Consider the following 19,099-nt stretch of genomic DNA (forward strand, 5'->3'; position numbering starts at 1 on the left):
TCGGAATCTATAACTAGTATCACAGGAATGGTTCAAAACATAGTCAGTAAGAAGAGTCAGTCTTCTTGTACTTAAGTCGGCACTGTGCCTTTCGTATTTAATTCCGATGCAATTTCTGTGTTTCACCGTCAATAAGAAGGTCAGAGGGATACAGTAAACCTGAAGTGAAGCATCGGAATCTATAACTAGTGTCACAGGAATGGTTCAAACATATACAGTAAGAAGAGTCAGTCTTCTTGTACTTAAGTCGGCATTGTGCCTTTTGTATTTAATTCCGATGCAATGTCTGTGTTTCATCGTCGATAAGAGGGTCAGAGAGATACAGTAAACATGAAGTGAAGCATCGGAATCTATAACTAGTGTCACAGGAATGGTTCCAAACATAGTCAGTAAGAAGAGTCAGTCTTCTGGTCGTAAGGTCGGCTTTGTGCCTTTTGTATTTAATTCCGATGCAATTTCTGTGTTTCATCGTCAATAAGTAGGTCTCAGGGATACAGTACACCTGGAGTGAAGCATCGGAATCTATAACTAGAGTCACAATAATGGTTCAAAACATAGACAGTAAGAAGTTTCTTTCTTCTTGTACTTAAGTCGGCAGTGTGCCTTTTCTATTTAATTCCGATGCAGTTTCTGTGTTTCATCGTCAATAAGAAGGTCCAGGAGATACAGTAAACCTGGAGTGAAGCTTCGGAATCTATAACTAGTGTCACAGGAAAGGTTCAAATCATAGACAGTAAGAAGAGTCAGCCTTCTTGTACTTAAGTCGGCATTGTGCCTTTTCTATTTAATTCCGATGCAATTTCTGTGTTTCATCGTCAATAAGAAGGTCAGAGGGATACAGTAAACCTGGAGTGTAGCATCGGAATCTATAACTAGTGTCACAGGAATGGTTAAAAGAATAGACAATAAGAAGAGTCAGTCTTCGTGTACTTAAGTCGGCATTTTGCCTTTTGTATTTAATTCCGATGCAATTTCTGTGTTTCATCGTCAATAAGAAGGTCCAAGGGATACAGTAAACCTGAAGTGAAGCATCGGAATCTATGACTAGTGTCACAGGAATGGTTCAAAACATAGTCAGTAAGAAGAGTCAGTCTTCTTGTACTTAAGTCGGCATTCGGCCTTTTCTATTTAATTCCGATGCTATTTCTAGGTTTCATCGTCAATAAGAAGGTCAGAGGGATACAGTAAACCTGAAGTGAAGCATCGGAATCTGTAACTAGTGTCAGAGGAATGGTTCAAAACATAGTCAGTAAGAAGAGACAGTCGTCTTGTCCTTAAGTCGGCATTGTGCCTTTTGTATTTGATTCCGATGCAATTTCTATGTTTCATCGTCAATAAGGAGGTCCAAGGGATATAGTAAACCTGGAGTGAAGGATCGGAATCTATAACTAGTGTCACAGGAATGGTTCAAATCATAGACAGTAAGAAGAGTCAGTCTTCTTGTACTTAAGTCGGCATTGTGCCTTTTGTATTTAATTCCGATGCAATTTCTGTGTTTCATCGTCAATAAGAAGGTCCAAGGGATACAGTAAACTTGAAGTGAAGCATCGGAATCTATAACTAGTATCACAGGAATGGTTCAAATCATTGTCAATAAGAAGAGTCGGTCTTCATGTACTTCAGTCGGCATTGTGCCTTTTGTATTTAATTCCGATGCAATTTCTGTGTTTCATCGTCAATAAGAAGGTACATGGGATACAGTTAACCTGAAGTGAAGCGTCGGAATCTATAACTAGTGCCACAGGAATGGTTCACAACATAGACAGTAGCAAGAGTCAGTGTTCTTGTACTTAAGTCGGCATTGTGCCTTTTGTATTTAATTCCGATGCAATTTCTGTGTTTCATCGTCAATAAGAAGGTCCAAGGGATACAGTAAGCCTGAAGTGATCCATCGGAATCTACAACTAGTGTCACAGGATTGGTTCAAACCATAGACAGTAAGAAGAGCCAGTCTTCTTGTACTTAAGTTGTCATTGTGCCTTTTCTATTTAATTCCGATGCAATTTCTGTGTTTCATCATCAATAAGAGGGTCAGAGGGATACAGTAAACCTCAAGTGAAGCATCGGAATCTATAACTAGTATCACAGGAATGGTTCAAACCATAGTCAGTAAGAAGAGTCAGTCTTCTTGTACTTAAGTCGGCATTGTGCCTTTCGTATTTAATTCCGATGCAATTTCTGTGTTTCACCGTCAATAAGAAGGTCAGAGGGATACAGTAAACCTGAAGTGAAGCATCGGAATCTATAACTAGTGTCACAGGAATGGTTCAAACATATACAGTAAGAAGAGTCAGTCTTCTTGTACTTAAGTCGGCATTGTGCCTTTTGTATTTAATTCCGATGCAATGTCTGTGTTTCATCGTCGATAAGAGGGTCAGAGGGATACAGTAAACATGAAGTGAAGCATCGGAATCTATAACTAGTGTCACAGGAATGGTTCAAAACATAGTCGGTAAGAAGAGTCAGTCTTCTGGTCGTAAAGTCGGGTTTGGGCCTTTTGTATTTAATTACGATGCAATTTCTGTGTTTCATCGTCAATAAGTAGGTCTAAGGGATACTGTTAACCTGGAGTGAAGCATCGGAATCTATAACTAGAGTCACAGTAATGGTTCAAAGCATAGACAGTAAGAAGGGTCGGTCTTCTTGACCTTAAGTCGGCATAGTGCCTTTTGTATTTAATTTCGATGCAATTTCTGTGTTTCATCGTCAATAAGAAGGTCCAAGGGATACAGTAAGCCTGAAGTGAAGCATCGGAATCTACAACTAGTGTCACAGGATTGGTTCAAAGCATAGACAGTAAGAAGAGTCAGTCTTCTTGTACTTAAGTCGTCATTGTGCCTTTTCTATTTAATTCCGATGCAATTTCTGTGTTTCATCGACAATAAGAGGGACAGAGGGATGCAGTAAACCTCAAGTGAAGCGTCGGAATCTATAACTAGTATCACAGGAATGGTTCAAAACATAGTCAGTAAGAAGAGTCAGTCTTCTTGTACTTAAGTCGGCGTTGTGCCTTTCGTATTTAATTCCGATGCAATTTCTGTGTTACACCGTCAACAAGAAGGTCAGAGGGATACAGTAAACCTGGAGTGAAGCATCGGAATCTGTAACTAGTGTCAATGGAATGGTTCAAAACATAGTCATTAAGAAGAGTCAGTCTTCTTGTACTTAAGTCAGCATTGAGCCTTTTGTATTTAATTCCGATGCTATTTCTGAGTTTCATCGTCAATAAGAAGGTCAGAGGGATACAGTAAACCTGAAGTAAAGCATCGGAATCTGTAACTAGTGTCACAGGAATGGTTCAAAACATAGTCAGTAAGAAGAGACAGTCTTCTTGTACTTAAGTCGGCATTGTGCCTTTTGTATTTAATTCCGATGCAATTTCTGTGTTTCATCGTCAATAAGAGGGTCAGACGGACACAGTAAACATGAAGTGAAGCATCGGAATCTATGACTAGTGTCACAGGAATGGTTCAAAACATAGTCAGTAAGAAGATTCAGTCTTCTTGTCCTTAAGTCGCCATTGTGCCTTTTGTACTTAATTCCGATGCAATTTCTGTGTTTCATCGTCAATAAGTAGGTCCAAGGGATACAGTAAACCTGGAGTGAGGCACGGGAATCTATAACTAGAGTCACAGAAATGGATCAAAACATAGACAGTAAGAAGAGTAGGTCTTCTTGTACTTAAGTTGGCATTGTGCCTTTTGTATTTAATTCCGATGCAAATTCTGTGTTTCATCGTCAATAAGAAGGTCCAAGGGATACAGTAAACCAGAAGTGAAGCATCGGAATCTACAACTAGTGTCACAGGATTGGTTCAAAACATAGACAGTAAGAAGAGTCAGTCTTCTTGTACTTAAGTCGGCATTGTGCCTTTCGTATTTAATTCCGATGCAATTTCTGTGTTTCATCGACAATAAGAGGGACAGAGGGATACAGTAAACCTCAAGTGATGCATCGGAATCTATAACTAGTATCACAGGAATGGTTCAAAACATAGTCAGTAAGAAGAGTCAGTCTTCTTGTACTTAAGTCGGCGTTGTGCCTTTCGTATTTAATTCCGATGCAATTTCTGTGTTTCACCGTCAATAAGAAGGTCAGAGGGATACAGTAAACCTGGAGTGAAGCATCGGAATCTGTAACTAGTGTCAATGGAATGGTTAAAAACATAGTGATTAAGAAGAGTCAGTCTTCTTGTACTTAAGTCGGCATTGAGCCTTTTTTATTTAATTCCGATGCTATTTCTGAGTTTCATCGTCAATAAGAAGGTCAGAGGGATACAGTAAACCTGAAGTGAAGCATCGGAATCTGTAACTAGTGTCACAGGAATGGTTCAAAACATAGTCAGTAAGAAGAGACAGTCTTCTTGTACTTAAGTCGGCATTGTGCCTTTTGTATTTAATTCCGATGCAATTTCTGTGTTTCATCGTCAATAAGTAGGTCCAAGGGATACAGTAAACCTGGAGTGAAGCACGGGAATCTATAACTAGAGTCACAGAAATGGATCAAAACATAGACAGTAAGAAGAGTAGGTCTTCTTGTACTTAAGTTGGCATTGTGCCTTTTTTATTTAATTCCGATGCAAATTCTGTGTTTCATCGTCAATAAGAAGGTCCAAGGGATACAGTAAACCAGAAGTGAAGCATCGGAATCTACAACTAGTGTCACAGGATTGGTTCAAAACATAGACAGTAAGAAGAGTCAGTCTTCTTGTACTTAAGTCGGCATTGTGCCTTTCGTATTTAATTCCGATGCAATTTCTGTGTTTCATCGACAATAAGAGGGACAGAGGGATACAGTAAACCTCAAGTGATGCATCGGAATCTATAACTAGTATCACAGGAATGGTTCAAAACATAGTCAGTAAGAAGAGTCAGTCTTCTTGTACTTAAGTCGGCGTTGTGCCTTTCGTATTTAATTCCGATGCAATTTCTGTGTTTCACCGTCAATAAGAAGGTCAGAGGGATACAGTAAACCTGGAGTGAAGCATCGGAATCTGTAACTAGTGTCAATGGAATGGTTAAAAACATAGTGATTAAGAAGAGTCAGTCTTCTTGTACTTAAGTCGGCATTGAGCCTTTTTTATTTAATTCCGATGCTATTTCTGAGTTTCATCGTCAATAAGAAGGTCAGAGGGATACAGTAAACCTGAAGTGAAGCATCGGAATCTGTAACTAGTGTCACAGGAATGGTTCAAAACATAGTCAGTAAGAAGAGACAGTCTTCTTGTACTTAAGTCGGCATTGTGCCTTTTGTATTTAATTCCGATGTAATTTCTGTGTTTCATCGTCAATAAGTAGGTCCAAGGGATACAGTAAACCTGGAGTGAAGCACGGGAATCTATAACTAGAGTCACAGAAATGGATCAAAACATAGACAGTAAGAAGAGTATGTCTTCTTGTACTTAAGTTGGCATTGTGCCTTTTGTATTTAATTCCGATGCAAATTCTGTGTTTCATCGTCAATAAGAAGGTCCAAGAGATACAGTAAACCAGAAGTGAAGCATCGGAATCTATAACTAGTGTCACTGGAATGGTTCAAAGTATAGACAGTATGAAGAGTCAGTCTTCTTGTACTTAAGTCGGCATTGTGCTTTTTGTATTTAATTCCAATGCAATTTCTGTGTTTCATCGTCAATAAGAAGGTACATGGGATACAGTTAACCTGAAGTGAAGCGTCGGAATCTATAACTAGTGCCACAGGAATGGTTCAAAACATAGACAGTAGGGAGAGTCAGTGTTCTTGTACTTAAGTCGGCATTGTGCCTTTTGTATTTAATTCCGATGCAATTTCTGTGTTTCATCGTCAATAAGTAGGTCCAAGGGATACAGTAAACCTGAAGTGAAGCATCGGAAGCTACAACTAGTGTCACAGGATTGGTTCAAAACATAAATAGTAAGAAGAGTCAATCTTCTTGTACTTAAGTCGGCATTGTGCCTTTTCTATTTAATTCCGATGCAATTTCTGTGTTTCATCGTCAATAAGAAGGTCAGAGGTAGACAGTAAACCTGAAGTGAAGCATCGGAATCTATAACTAGTGTCACAGGAATGGGTCAAAGCATAGTCAGTAAGAAGAGACCGTCTTCTTGTACTTAAGTCGGCATTGTGCCTTTCGTATTTAATTCCCATGCAATTTCTGTGTTTCACCGTCAATAAGAAGGTCAGAGGGATACTGTAAACCTGAAGTGAAGCATCGGAATCTATACCTAGTGTCACAGGAATGGTTCAAACATATACAGTAAGAAGAGTCAGTCTTCTTGTACTTAAGTCGGCATTGTGCCTTTTGTATTTAATTCCGATGCAATTTCTGTGTTTCATCGTCAATAAGAGGGTCAGAGGGACACAGTAAACATGAAGTGAAGCATCGGAATCTATAACTAGTGTCACAGGAATGGTTCAAAACATAGTCAGTAAGAAGATTCAGTCTTCTTGTCCTTATGTCGCCATTGTGCCTTTTGTATTTAATTCCGATGCAATTTCTGTGTTTCATCGTCAATAAGTAGGTCCAAGGGATACAGTAAACCTGGAGTGAAGCACGGGAATCTATAACTAGAGTCACAGTAATGGATCAAAACATAGACAGTAAGAAGAGTAGGTCTTCTTGTAGTTACATCTACATCTACATCTACATTGATACTCCGCAAGCCACCCAACGGTGTGTGGCGGAGGGCACTTTACGTGCCACTGTCATTACCTCCCTTTCCTGTTCAAGTCGCATATGGTTCGCGGGAAGAACGACTGTCTGAAAGCCTCCGTGCGCGCTCTAATCTCTCTAATTTTACATTCGTGATCTCCTCGGGAAGTATAAGTAGGGGGAAGCAATATATTCGACACCTCATCCAGAAACGCACCCTCTCGAAACCTGGCGAGCAAGCTGCACCGCGATGCAGAGCGCCTCTCTTGCAGAGTCTGCCACTTGAGTTTATTAAACATCTCCGTAATGCTATCACGGTTACCAAATAACCCGGTGACGAAACGCGCCGCTCTTCTTTGGATCTTCTCTATCTCCTCTGTCAACCCGACCTGGTACGGATCCCACACTGATGAGCAATACTCAAGTATAGGTCGAACGAGTGTTTTGTAAGCCACCTCCTTTGTTGATGGACTACATTTTCTAAGCACTCTCCCAATGAATCTCAACCTGGTACCCGCCTTACCAACAATTAATTTTATATGATCATTCCACTTCAAATCGTTCCGTACGCATACTCCCAGATATTTTACAGAAGTAACTGCTACCAGTGTTTGTTCCGCTATCATATAATCATACAATAAAGGATCCTTCTTTCTATGTATTCGCAATACATTTCATTTGTCTATGTTAAGGGTCAGTTGCCACTACCTGCACCAAGTGCCTATCCGCTGCAGATCTTCCTGTATTTCGCTACAATTTTCTAATGCAGCAACTTCTCTGTATACTACAGCATCATCCGCGAAAAGCCGCATGGAACTTCCGACACTATCTGCTAAGTCATTTATATATATTGTGAAAAGCAATGGTCCCATTACACTCCCCTGTGGCACGCCAGAGGTTACTTTAACGTCTGTAGACGTCTCTCCATTGATAACAACATGCTGTGTTCTGTTTGCTAAAAACTCTTCAATCCAGCCATACAGCTGGTCTGATATTCCGTAGGCTCTTACTTTGTTTATCAGGCGACAGTGCGGAACTGTATCGAACGCCTTCCGGAAGTCAAGAAAAATAGCATCTACCTGGGAGCCTGTATCTAATATTTTCTGGGTCTCATGAACAAATAAGGCGAGTTGGGTCTCACACGATCGCTGTTTCCGGAATCCATGTTGATTCCTACATAGTAGATTCTGGGTTTCCAGAAATAACATGATACGCGAGCAAAAAACATGTTCTAAAATTCTACAAGAGATCGACGTAAGAGATATAGGTCTATAGTTTTGCGCATCTGCTCGACGACCCTTCTTGAAGACTGGGACTATCTGTGCTCTTTTCCAATCATTTGGAACCCTCCGTTCCTCTAGAGACTTGCGGTACACGGCTGTTAGAAGGGGGGCAAGTTCTTTCGCGTACTTTGTGTAGAATCGAATTGGTATCCCGTCAGGTCCAGTGGACTTTCCTCTATTGAGTGATTCCAGTTGCTTTTCTATTCCTTGGACACTTATTTCGATGTCAGCCATTTTTTCGTTTGTGCGAGGATTTAGAGAAGGAACTGCAGTGCGGTCTTCCTCTGTGAAACAGCTTTGGAAAAAGGTGTTTAGTATTTCAGCTTTACGCGTGTCATCCTCTGTTTCAATGCCATCATCATCCCGTAGTGTCTGGATATGCTGTTTCGAGCCACTTACTGATTTAACGCAAGACCAGAACTTCCTAGGATTTTCTGTCAAGTCGGTACATAGAATTTTACTTTCGAATTCAATGAACGCTTCACGCATAGCCCTCCTTATGCTAACTTTGACATCGTTTAGCTTCTGTTTGTCTGAGAGGTTTTGGCTGCGTTTAAACTTGGAGTGGAGCTCTCTTTGCTTTCGCAGTAGTTTCCTAACTTTGTTGTTGTACCACGGTGGGTTTTTCCCTCCCTCACAGTTTTACTCGGCACGTACCTGTCTAAAACGCATTTTACGATTGCCTTGAACTTTTTCCATAAACACTCAACATTGTCAGTGTCGGGACAGAAATTTTCGTTTTGATCTGTTAGGTAGTCTGAAATCTGCCTTCTATTACTCTTGCTAAACAGATAAACCTTCCTCTCTTTTTTTATATTCCTATTAACTTCCATATTCAGGGATGCTGCAACGGCCTTATGATCACTGATTCCCTATTCTGTACATACAGAGTCGAAAAGTTCGGGTCTGTTTGTTATCAGTAGGTCCAATATGTTATCTCCACGAATCGGTTCTCTGTTTAATTGCTCGAGGTAATTTTCGGATAGTGCACTCAGTATAATGTCACTCGATGCTCTGTCCCTACCACCCGTCCAAAACATCTGAGTGTCCCAGTCTATATCTGGTAAATTGAAATATCCACCTAAGACTATAACATGCTGAGAAGATTTATGTGAAATGTATTCCAAATTTTCTCTCAGTTGTTCTGCCACTAATGGTGCTGAGTCGGGAGGTCGGTAAAAGGAGCCAATTATCAACCTAGTTCGGTTGTTTAGTGTAACCTCCACCCATAATAATTCACAGGAACTATCCACTTCTACTTCACTACAGGATAAACTACTACTAACAGCGATGAACACTCCACCACCGGTTGCATGCAATCTATCCTTTCTAAACACCGTCTGTACCTTTGTAAAAATTTCGGCAGAATTTATCTCTGGCTTAAGCCAGCTTTCTGTACCTATAACGATTTCAGCTTCGGTGCTTTCTATCAGCGCTTGAAGTTCCGGTACTTTACCAACGCAGCTTCGACAGTTGACAATTACAATACCGATTGCTGCTTGGTCCCCGCATGTCCTGACTTTGCCCCGCACCCGTTGAGGCTGTTGCCCTTTCTGTACTTGCCCAAGGCCATCTAACCTAAAAAACAGCGCAGCCCAAGCCACACAACCCCTGCTACCAGTGTAGCCGCTTGTTGCGTGTAGTGGACTCCTGACCTATCCAGCGGAACCCTAAACCCCACCACCCTATGGCGCAAGTCGAGGAATCTGCAGCCCACACGGTCGCAGAACCGTCTCAGCCTCTGATTCAGACCCTCCACTCGGCTCTGTACCAAAGGTCCGCAGTCAGTCCTGTCGACGATGCTGCAGATGGTGAGCTCTGCTTTCATCCCGCTAGCGAGACTGGCAGTCTTCACCAAATCAGATAGCCGCCGCAAGCCAGAGAGGATTTCCTCCGATCAACTTAAGTTGGCATTGTGCCTTTTGTATTTAATTCCGATGCAAATTCTGTGTTTCATCGTCAATAAGAAGGTCCAAGGGATACAGTAAACATGTAGTGAAGCATCGGAATCTATAACTAGTGTCACTGGAATAGTTCAAAATATAGACAGTAAGAAGAGTCAGTCTTCTTGTACTTAAGTCGGCATTGTGCCTTTTCTATTTAATTCCGATGCAATTTCTGTGATTCATCGTCAATAAGAAGGTCCAAGGGATACAGTAAACCTGAAGTGAAGCATCGGACTCTATAACTAGTGTCACAGAAATGGTTCAAAACATAGACAGTAGGAAGAGTCAGTCATCTCATACTTAAACCGGCATTGTGCCTTTTGTATTTAATTCCGATGCAATTTCTGTGTTTCATCGTCAATAAGAAGGTCAAAGGGAAACAGTAAACCCGAAGTGAAGCATCAGAATCTATAACTAGTGTCACAGGAATGGTTCCACACATAGACATTACGAAGAGTCAGTCTTCTTGTACTTAAGTCGGCATTGTGGCTTTTGTATTTAATTCCGATGCAATTTCTGTGTTTCATCGTCAATAAGAACGGCAGAGGGATACAGTAAACCTGAAGTGAAGCATCGGAATCTATAACTAGTGTCACAGGAATGGTTCAAAACATAGTCTGTAAGAAGAGTCAGTCTTCTTGTCCTTAAGTCTGCATTGTGCCTTTTGTATTTAATTCCGATGCTATTTCTGTGTTTCACCGGCAATAACGTCAGAGGGATACAGTAAACCTGAAGTGAAGCATCGGAATCTATAACTAGTGTCACTGGAATGGTTCAAAATATAGACAGTAAGAAGAGTCAGTCTTCTTGTACTTAAGTCGGCATTGAGCCTTTTCTATTTAATTCCGATGCTATTTCTGTGATTCATCGTCAATAAGAAGGTCCAAGGGAAACAGTAAACCTGAAGTGACGCATCGGAATCTATAACTAGTGTCACAGGAATGGTTCCAAACATAGACAGTACGAAGAGTCAGTCTTCTTGTACTTAAGTCGGCATTGTGGCTTTTGTATTTAATTCCGATGCAATTTCTGTGTTTCATCGTCAATAAGAAGGTCCAAGGGATACAGTGAACCTGAAGTGAAGCATCGGAATCTACAACTAGTGTCACAGGATTAGTTCAAAACATAGACAGTAAGAAGAGTCAGTCTTCTTGTACTTAAGTCGGCATTGTGCCTTTTTTATTTAATTCCGATGCAATTTCTGTGTTTCTTCGTCAATAAGAAGGTCAGAGGGATACAGTAACCCTGAGGTGAAGCATCGGAATCTATAACTAGTGTCACAGGAAAGGTTCGAAACATAGTCAGGAAGAAGAGTCAGTCTTCTTGTACTTAAGTCGGCATAGTGCCCTTCGTATTTAATTCCGGTGCAATTTCTGTATTTCGCCGTCAATAAGAAGGTCCAAGGCATACAATAAACCTGGAGTGTAGCGTAGGAATCTATAACTAGTGTCACAGGAATGTTTCAAAACATAGACAGTAAGAAGAGTCAGTCTTCGTATACTTAAGTCGGCATTTTGCCATTTTGTATTTAATTCCGATGCAATTTCTGTGTTTCATCGTCAATAAGAAGGTACAAGCGATACAGTAAACCTGAAGTGATGCGTCGGAATCTATAACTAGTGTCACCGGAATGGTTCAAAACATAGACAGTAAGAAGAGTCCGTCTTCTTGTACTTAAGTCGGCATTTTGCCTTTTATATTTAATTCCGATGCAATTTCAGTGTTTCATCGTCAAGTAGAAGGTCCAAGGGATACAGTAAACCTGAAGTGAAGCATCGGAACCTACAACTAGTGTCACAGGATTGGTTCAAAACATTGACAGTAAGAAGAGTCAGTCTTCTTGTACTTAAGTCGGCATAGTGCCTTTTGTATTTAATTCCGATGCAATTTCTGTGTTTCATCGTCAATAAGAAGGTACAAGGGATACAGTAAACCTGAAGTGATGCGTCGGAATCTATAACTAGTGTCACAGGAATGGTTCAAAACATAGTCAGTAAGAAGAGTCAGTCTTTTTGTACTTAAGTTGGCATTGTGCCTTTCGTATTTAATTCCGATGCAATTTCTGTGTTTCACCGTCAATAAGAAGGTCAGAGGGATACAGTAAACCTGAAGTGAAGCATCGGAATCTATAACCAGTGTCAGAGGAATGGTTCAAACTTATACAGTAAGAAGAGTTAGTGTTCTTGTACTTAAATCGGCATTGTGCCTTTTGTATTTAATTTCGGTGCAATATCTGTGTTTCATCGTCAATAAGAAGCTCCTAGGGATACAGTGAACCTGAAGTGAAAAATCGGAATCTACAACTAGTGTCACAGGATTGGTTCAAAACATAGACAGTAGGAAGAGTCAGTCTTCTTGTACTTAAGTCGGCATAGTGCCTTTTGTATTTAATTCCGATGCAATTTCTGTGTTTCATCGTCAATAAGAGGGTCAGAGGGATACAGTAAACATGAAGTCAAGCATCGGAGTCTATAACTAGTGTCACAGAAATGGTTCAAAACATAGTCAGTAAGAAGACTCAATCTTCTTGTCCTTAAGTCGGCATTGTGCCTTTTGTATTTAATTGCGATGCAATTTCTTTGTTTCTTCGTCAATAAGTAGGTCCAAGGGATACAGTAAACCTGGAGTGAAGCACCGGAATCTATAACTAGAGTCACAGTAATGGTTCACAACAGAGACAGTAAGAAGAGTCGGTCTTCTTGTACTTACGTCGGCATTGTGCCTTTTGTATTTAATTCCCATGCAATATCAGTGTTTCATCGTCAATAAGAAGGTCCAAGGGATACAGTAAACCTGAAGTGAAGCATCGGAATCTATAACTAGTGTCACTGGAATGGCTCAAAATATAGACTGTAAGAAGAGTCAGTCTTCTTGTGCTTAAGTCGGCATTGTGCCTTTTCTATTTAATTCCGATGCAATTTCTGTGATTCATCGTCAGTAAGAAGGTCCAAGGGAAACAGTAAACCTGAAGTGACGCCTCGGAATCTATAACTAGTGTTACACGAATGGTTCCAAACATAGACAGTGCGAAGAGTCAGTCTTCTTGAACTTAAGTCGGCATTGAGGCTTTTGTATTTAATTCCGATGCAATTTCTGTGTTCCATCGGCAATAAGAAGGTCAGAGGTATACAGTAAACCTGAAGTGAAGCATCAGAACCTATAACGAGTGTCACAGGAATGGTTCAAAACATAGTCAGTAAGAAGAGTCAGTCTTCTTGTACTTAAGTCGGCATAGTGCCCTTCGTATTTAATTCCGATGCAATTTCTGTGTTTCATCGTCAATAAGAAGGTCCAAGGGATACAGTAAACATGAAGTGTAGCATAGGAATCTATTACTAGTGTCACAGGAATGGTTCAAAACATAGACAGTAAGAAGAGTCAGTCTTCATACTGAAGTCGGGATTTTGCCCTTTGTATTTAATTCCGATGCAATTTCTGTGTTTCATCGTCAATAAGAAGGTACAAGGGATACAGTAAACCTGAAGTGAAGTGTCGGAATCTATAACTAGAGTCACAGGAATGGTTCAAAACATAGCCAGTAGGAAGAGTCAGTGTTCTTGTACTTAAGTCGGCATTGTGCCTTTTGTATTTAATTCCGATGCAATTTCTGTGTTTCATCGTCAATAAGAAGGTCCAAGGGATACAGTAAACCTGAAGTGGAGCATCGGAATCTTCAACTAGTGTCACAGGATTCGTTCAAACATAGACAGTAAGGAGAGACAGTCTTCTTGTACTTAAGTCGGCATTGTGCCTTTTCTATTTAATTCCGATGCAATTTCTGTGTTTCATCGTCACTAAGAAGGTCAGAGGGATACAGTAAACCTGAAGTGAAGCATCGGAATCTATAACTAGTGTCACAGGAATGGTTCAAAACATAGTCAGTAAGAAGAGTCAGTCTTCTTGTACTTAAGTCGGCATTGTGCCTTTCGTATTTAATTCCGATGCAATTTCTGTGTTTCACCGTCAATAAGACGGTCAGAGGGATACAGTAAACCTGAAGTGAAGCATCGGAATCTATGAGTAGTGTAGCAGGAATGGTTCAAACATATACAGTAAGAAGAGTCAGTCTTCTTGTACTAAAGTCGGCATTGTGCCTTTTGTATTTAATTCCGATGCAATTTCTGTGTTTCATCGTCAATAAGAAGGTCCAAGGTATACAGTAAACCTGACGTAAAGAATCGGAATATATAACTAGTGTCACAGGAATGGTTCAAACTATAATCAGTAAGAAGAGTCAACCTTTTTGTACTTAACCCGGCTTTGTGCCCTTTCTATTTAATTCCGACGCAATTTCTGTGTTTCACCGTCAATAAGAAGGTCCAAGGGATACAGTAAACCTGAAGTGAAGCATCGGAATCTACAACTAGTGTCACAGGATTGGTTCAAAACATAGACAGTAAGAAGAGTCAGTCTTCTTGTACTTAAGTCGGCATTGTGCCTTTCGTATTTAATTCCGATGCAATTTCTGTGTTTCACCGTCAATAAGACGGTCAGACGGTTACAGTAAACCTGAAGTGAAGCATCGGAATCTGTAACTAGTGTAGCAGGAATGGTTCAAACATATACAGTAAGAAGAGTCAGTCTTCTTGAACTAAAGTCGGCATTGTGCCTTTTGTATTTAATTCCGATGCAATTTCTGTGTTTCATCGTCAATAAGAGGTTCATAGGGATTCAGTAAACATGAAGTCAAGCATCGGAGTCTATAACTAGTGTCACAGGAATGGTTCAAAACATAGTCAGTAAGAAGAGTCAGTCTTCTTGTCCTTAAGTCGGCATTGTGCCTTTTGTATTTAATTCCGTTGCAATATCTGTGTTTCATCGTCAATAAGTAGGTCCAAGGGATACAGTAAACCTGGAGTGAAGCATCGGAATCTATCACTAGAGTCACAGGTATGGTTCAAAACATAGACAGTAAGAAGATTCAGTCCTCTTGTACTTAAGTCGACATGTGCCTTTTCTATTTATTTCCGATTAATTTCTGTGTTTCATCGTCATTAAGTAGGTCCTAGGGGTACAGTAAACCTGAGGTGAAGCATCGGAATCTATAACTAGTGTCACAGGAATGGTTCATAACAAAGTCAGTAAGAAGAGTCAGTCTTCTTGTCCTTAAATCGGCATTGTGCCTTTTCCATTTAATTCCGATTCAATTTCTGTGTTTCATCGTCAATAAGAAGGTCCAAGGGATACAGTAAACCTGGAGTGAAGCATCGGAATCTATCACTAGAGTCACAGGAATGGTTCAAAACATAGACAGTAAGAAGAGTCAGTCCTCTTGTACTTAAGTCGGCATTGTGGCTTTTGTATTTAATTCCGATGCAATTTCTGTGTTTCATCGTCAATATGAGGGTCATAGGGAATCAGTAAACATGAAGTCAAGCATCGGAGTCTATAACTAGTGTCACAGGAATGGTTCAAAACATAGTCAGTAAGAAGAGTCAGTCTTCTTGTCCTTAAGTCGACCTTTTCTATTTAATTCCGACGCAATTTCTGTGTTTCATCGTCAATAAGAAGTTCCAAGGGATACAGTAAACCTGGAGTGAAGCATCGGAATTTATAACAAGTGTCACTGGAAAGGTTCAAAACATAGACAGTAAGAAGAGTAACTCTTCTTGTACTTAAGTCGGCATTGTGCCTTTTCTATTTAATTCCGATGCAATTTCTGTGTTTCATCGTCAATAAGAAGGTCAGAGGGATACAGTAAACCTGAGGTGAACAATCGGAATCTATAAGTAGTGTCACAGGAATGGTTTAAAACATAGTCAGGAAGAAGCGTCAGTCATCTTGTACTTAAGTCGGCATAGTGCCCTTCGTATTTAATTCCGATGCAATTTCTGTGTTTCATCGTCAATAAGAATGTCCAAGGGCTACAGTAAACCTGAAGTGAAGCATCGGAATCTACAACTAGTGTCACAGGATTGGTTCAAAACATAGACAGTAAGAAGAGTCAGTCTTCTTGTACTTAAGTCGGCATTGTGCCTTTTCTATTTAATTCCGATGCCATTTCAGTGTTTCATCGTCACTAAGAAGGTCAGAGGGATACAGTAAACCTGAAGTGAAGCATCGGAATCTATAACTAGTGTCACAGGAATGGTTCCAAACATAGTCAGTAAGAAGAGTCAGTCTTCTTGTACTTAAGTCGGCATTGTGCCTTTCGTATTTAATTCCGATGCAATTTCTGTGTTTCACCGTCAATAAGAAGGTCATAGGGATACAGTAAACCTGAAGTGAAGCATCGGAATCTATAACCAGTGTAGCAGGAATGGTTCAAACTTATACAGTAAGAAGAGTCAGTCTTCTTGTACTAAAGTTGGCATTGTGCCTTTTGTATTTAATTCCGATGCAATTTCTGTGTTTCATGGTCAATAAGAGGGTCATAGGGATACAGTAAACATGAAGTCAAGCATCTGAGTCTATAACTAGTGTCACACGAATGGTTCAAAACATAGTCAGTAAGAAGAGTCAGTCTTCTTGTCCTTAAGTGGGCATTGTGCCTTGTGTATTTAATTCCGATGAAATTTCTGTGTTTCATCGTCAATAAGAAGGTCCAAGGGATACAGTGAACCTGAAGTGAAGCATCGGAATCTACAACTAGTGTCACAGGATTGGTTCAAAACATAGACAGTAAGAAGAGACAGTCTTCTTGTACTTAAGTCGGCATTGTGCCTTTTGTATTTAATTCCGATGCAATTTCTGTGATTCATCGTCAATGAGAAGGTCCAAGGGAAACAGTAAACCTGAAGTGAAGCATCGGAATCTATAACTAGTGTCACAGGAATGGTTCCAAACATAGACAGTACGAAGAGTCAGTCCTCTTGTAGTTAAGTCGGCATTGTGGCTTTTGTATTTAATTCCAATGCAATTTCTGTGATTCATCGTCAATAAGAAGGTCCAAGGGAATCAGTAAACCTGAAGTGACGCATCGGAGTCTATAACTAGTGTCACAGGAATGGTTCCAAACATAGACAATACGAAGAGTCTGTCTTCTTGTACTTAAGTCGGCATTGTGGCTTTTGTATTTAATTCCAATGCAATTTCTGTGTTTCATCGTCAATAAGAAGGTCAGAGGTATACAGTAAACCTGAAGTGAAGCATCGGAATCTATAACTAGTGTCACAGGAATGGTTCAAAACATAGTCAGTAAGAAGAGTCAGTCTTCTTGTCCTTAAGTCGGCATTGTGTCTTTTGTATTTAATTCCGATGCAATTTCTGTGATTCATCGTCAATAAGAAGGTCCAAGGGATACAGTAAACCTGAAGTGAAGCATCGGACTCTATAACTAGTGTCACAGAAATGGTTCAAAAGATAGACAGTAGAAAGAGTCAGTCATCTCATACTTAAGTCGGCATTGTGCCTTTTGTATTTAATTCCGATGCAATTTCTGTGTTTCATCGGCAATAAGAAGGTCCAAGGGAAACAGTAAACCTGAAGTGAAGCATCGGAATCTATAACTAGTGTCACAGGAATGGTTCCACACATAGACAGTACGAAGAGTCAGTCTTCTTGTACTTAAGTCGGCATTGTGGCATTTGTATTTAATTCCGATGCAATTTCTGTGTTTCATCGTCAATAAGAACGTCAGAGGGATACAGTAAACCTAAGGTGAAGCATCGGAATCTATAACTAGTCTCACAGGAATGGTTCAAAACATAGTCAGTAAGAAGAGTCAGTCTTCTTGTCCTTAAGTCGGCATTGTGCCTTTTGTATTTAATTCCGATGCAATTTCTGTGTTTCATCGGCAATAAGAACGTCAGAGGGATACAGTAAACCTGAGGTGAAGCATCGGAATCTATAACTAGTGTCACAGGAATGGTTCATAACATAGTCAGTAAGAAGAGTCAGTCTTCTTGTTCTTAAGTCGGCATTGTGCCTTTTCTATTTATATCCCATGCAATTTCTGTGTTTCATCGTCAATAAGAAGGTCCAAGGGAAACAGTAAACTTGAAGTGACGCATCGGAATCTATAACTAGTGTCACAGGAATGGTTCCAAACATAGACAGTACGAAGAGTCAGTCTTCTTGTACTTAAGTCGGCATTGTGGCTTTTGTATTTAATTCCGATGCAGTTTCTGTGTTTCATCGTCAATAAGAAGGTGCAAGGGATACAGTGAACCTGAAGTGAAGCATCGGAATCTACAACTAGTGTCACAGGATTGGTTCAAAACATAGACAGTAGGAAGAGACAGTCTTCTTGTACTTATGTCGGCATTGTGCCTTTTGTATTTAATTCCGATGCAATTTCTGTGATTCATCGTCAATAAGAAGGTCCAAGGGAAACAGTAAACCTGAAGTGAAGCATCGGAATCTATAACTAGTGTCACAGGAATGGTTCCAAACATAGACAGTACGAATAGTCAGTCTTCTTGTACTTAATTCGGCATTGTGGCTTTTGTATTTAATTCCAATGCAATTTCTGTGATTCATCGTGAATAAGAAGGTCCAAGGGAAACAGTAAACCTGAAGTGACGCATCGGAATCTATAACTAGTGTCACAGGAACGGTTCCAAACATAGACAGTACGAAGAGTCAGTCTTCTTGTACTTAAGTCGGCATTGAGGCTTTTGTATTTAATTCCAATGCAATTTCTGTGTTTCATCGTCAATAAGAAGGTCAGAGGTATACAGTAAACCTGAAGTGAAGCATCGGAATCTATAACTAGTGTCACAGGAATGGTTCAAAACATAGTTAATAAGAAGAGTCAGTCTTCTTGTCCTTAAGTCGGCATTGTGCCTTTTGTATTTAATTCCGATGCAATTTCTGCGATTCATCGTCAATAAGAAGGTCAGAGGGATACAGTAAACCTGAAGTGAAGCATCGGAATCTATAACTAGTGTCACAGGAATGGTTCAAACATAGTCAGGAAGAAGAGTCAGTCTTCTTGTACTTAAGTCGGCATAGTGCCCTTCGTATTTAATTCCGATGCAATTTCTGTGTTTCATCGTCAATAAGAAGGTCCAACGGATACAGTAAACCTGGAGTGTAGCATAGGAATCTGTAACTAGTGTCACAGGAATGGTTCAAAACATAGACAGTAAGAAGAGTCTGTCTTCGTATACTTAAGTCGGCATTTAGCCTTTTGTATTTAATTTCGATGCAATTTCAGTGTTTCGTCGTCAATAAGAAGGTACAAGGGATACAGTAAACCTGAAGTGAAGCGTCGGAATCTATAACTAGTGTCACAGGAATGGTTCAAAGCAATGCCAGTAGGAGGAGTCAGTGTTCTTGTACTTAAGTCGGCATTG

The sequence above is a fragment of the Schistocerca serialis genome, chromosome 3, assembly GCF_023864345.2.
Source record: "Schistocerca serialis cubense isolate TAMUIC-IGC-003099 chromosome 3, iqSchSeri2.2, whole genome shotgun sequence".
Taxonomy (NCBI): Eukaryota; Metazoa; Arthropoda; class Insecta; order Orthoptera; family Acrididae; genus Schistocerca; species Schistocerca serialis.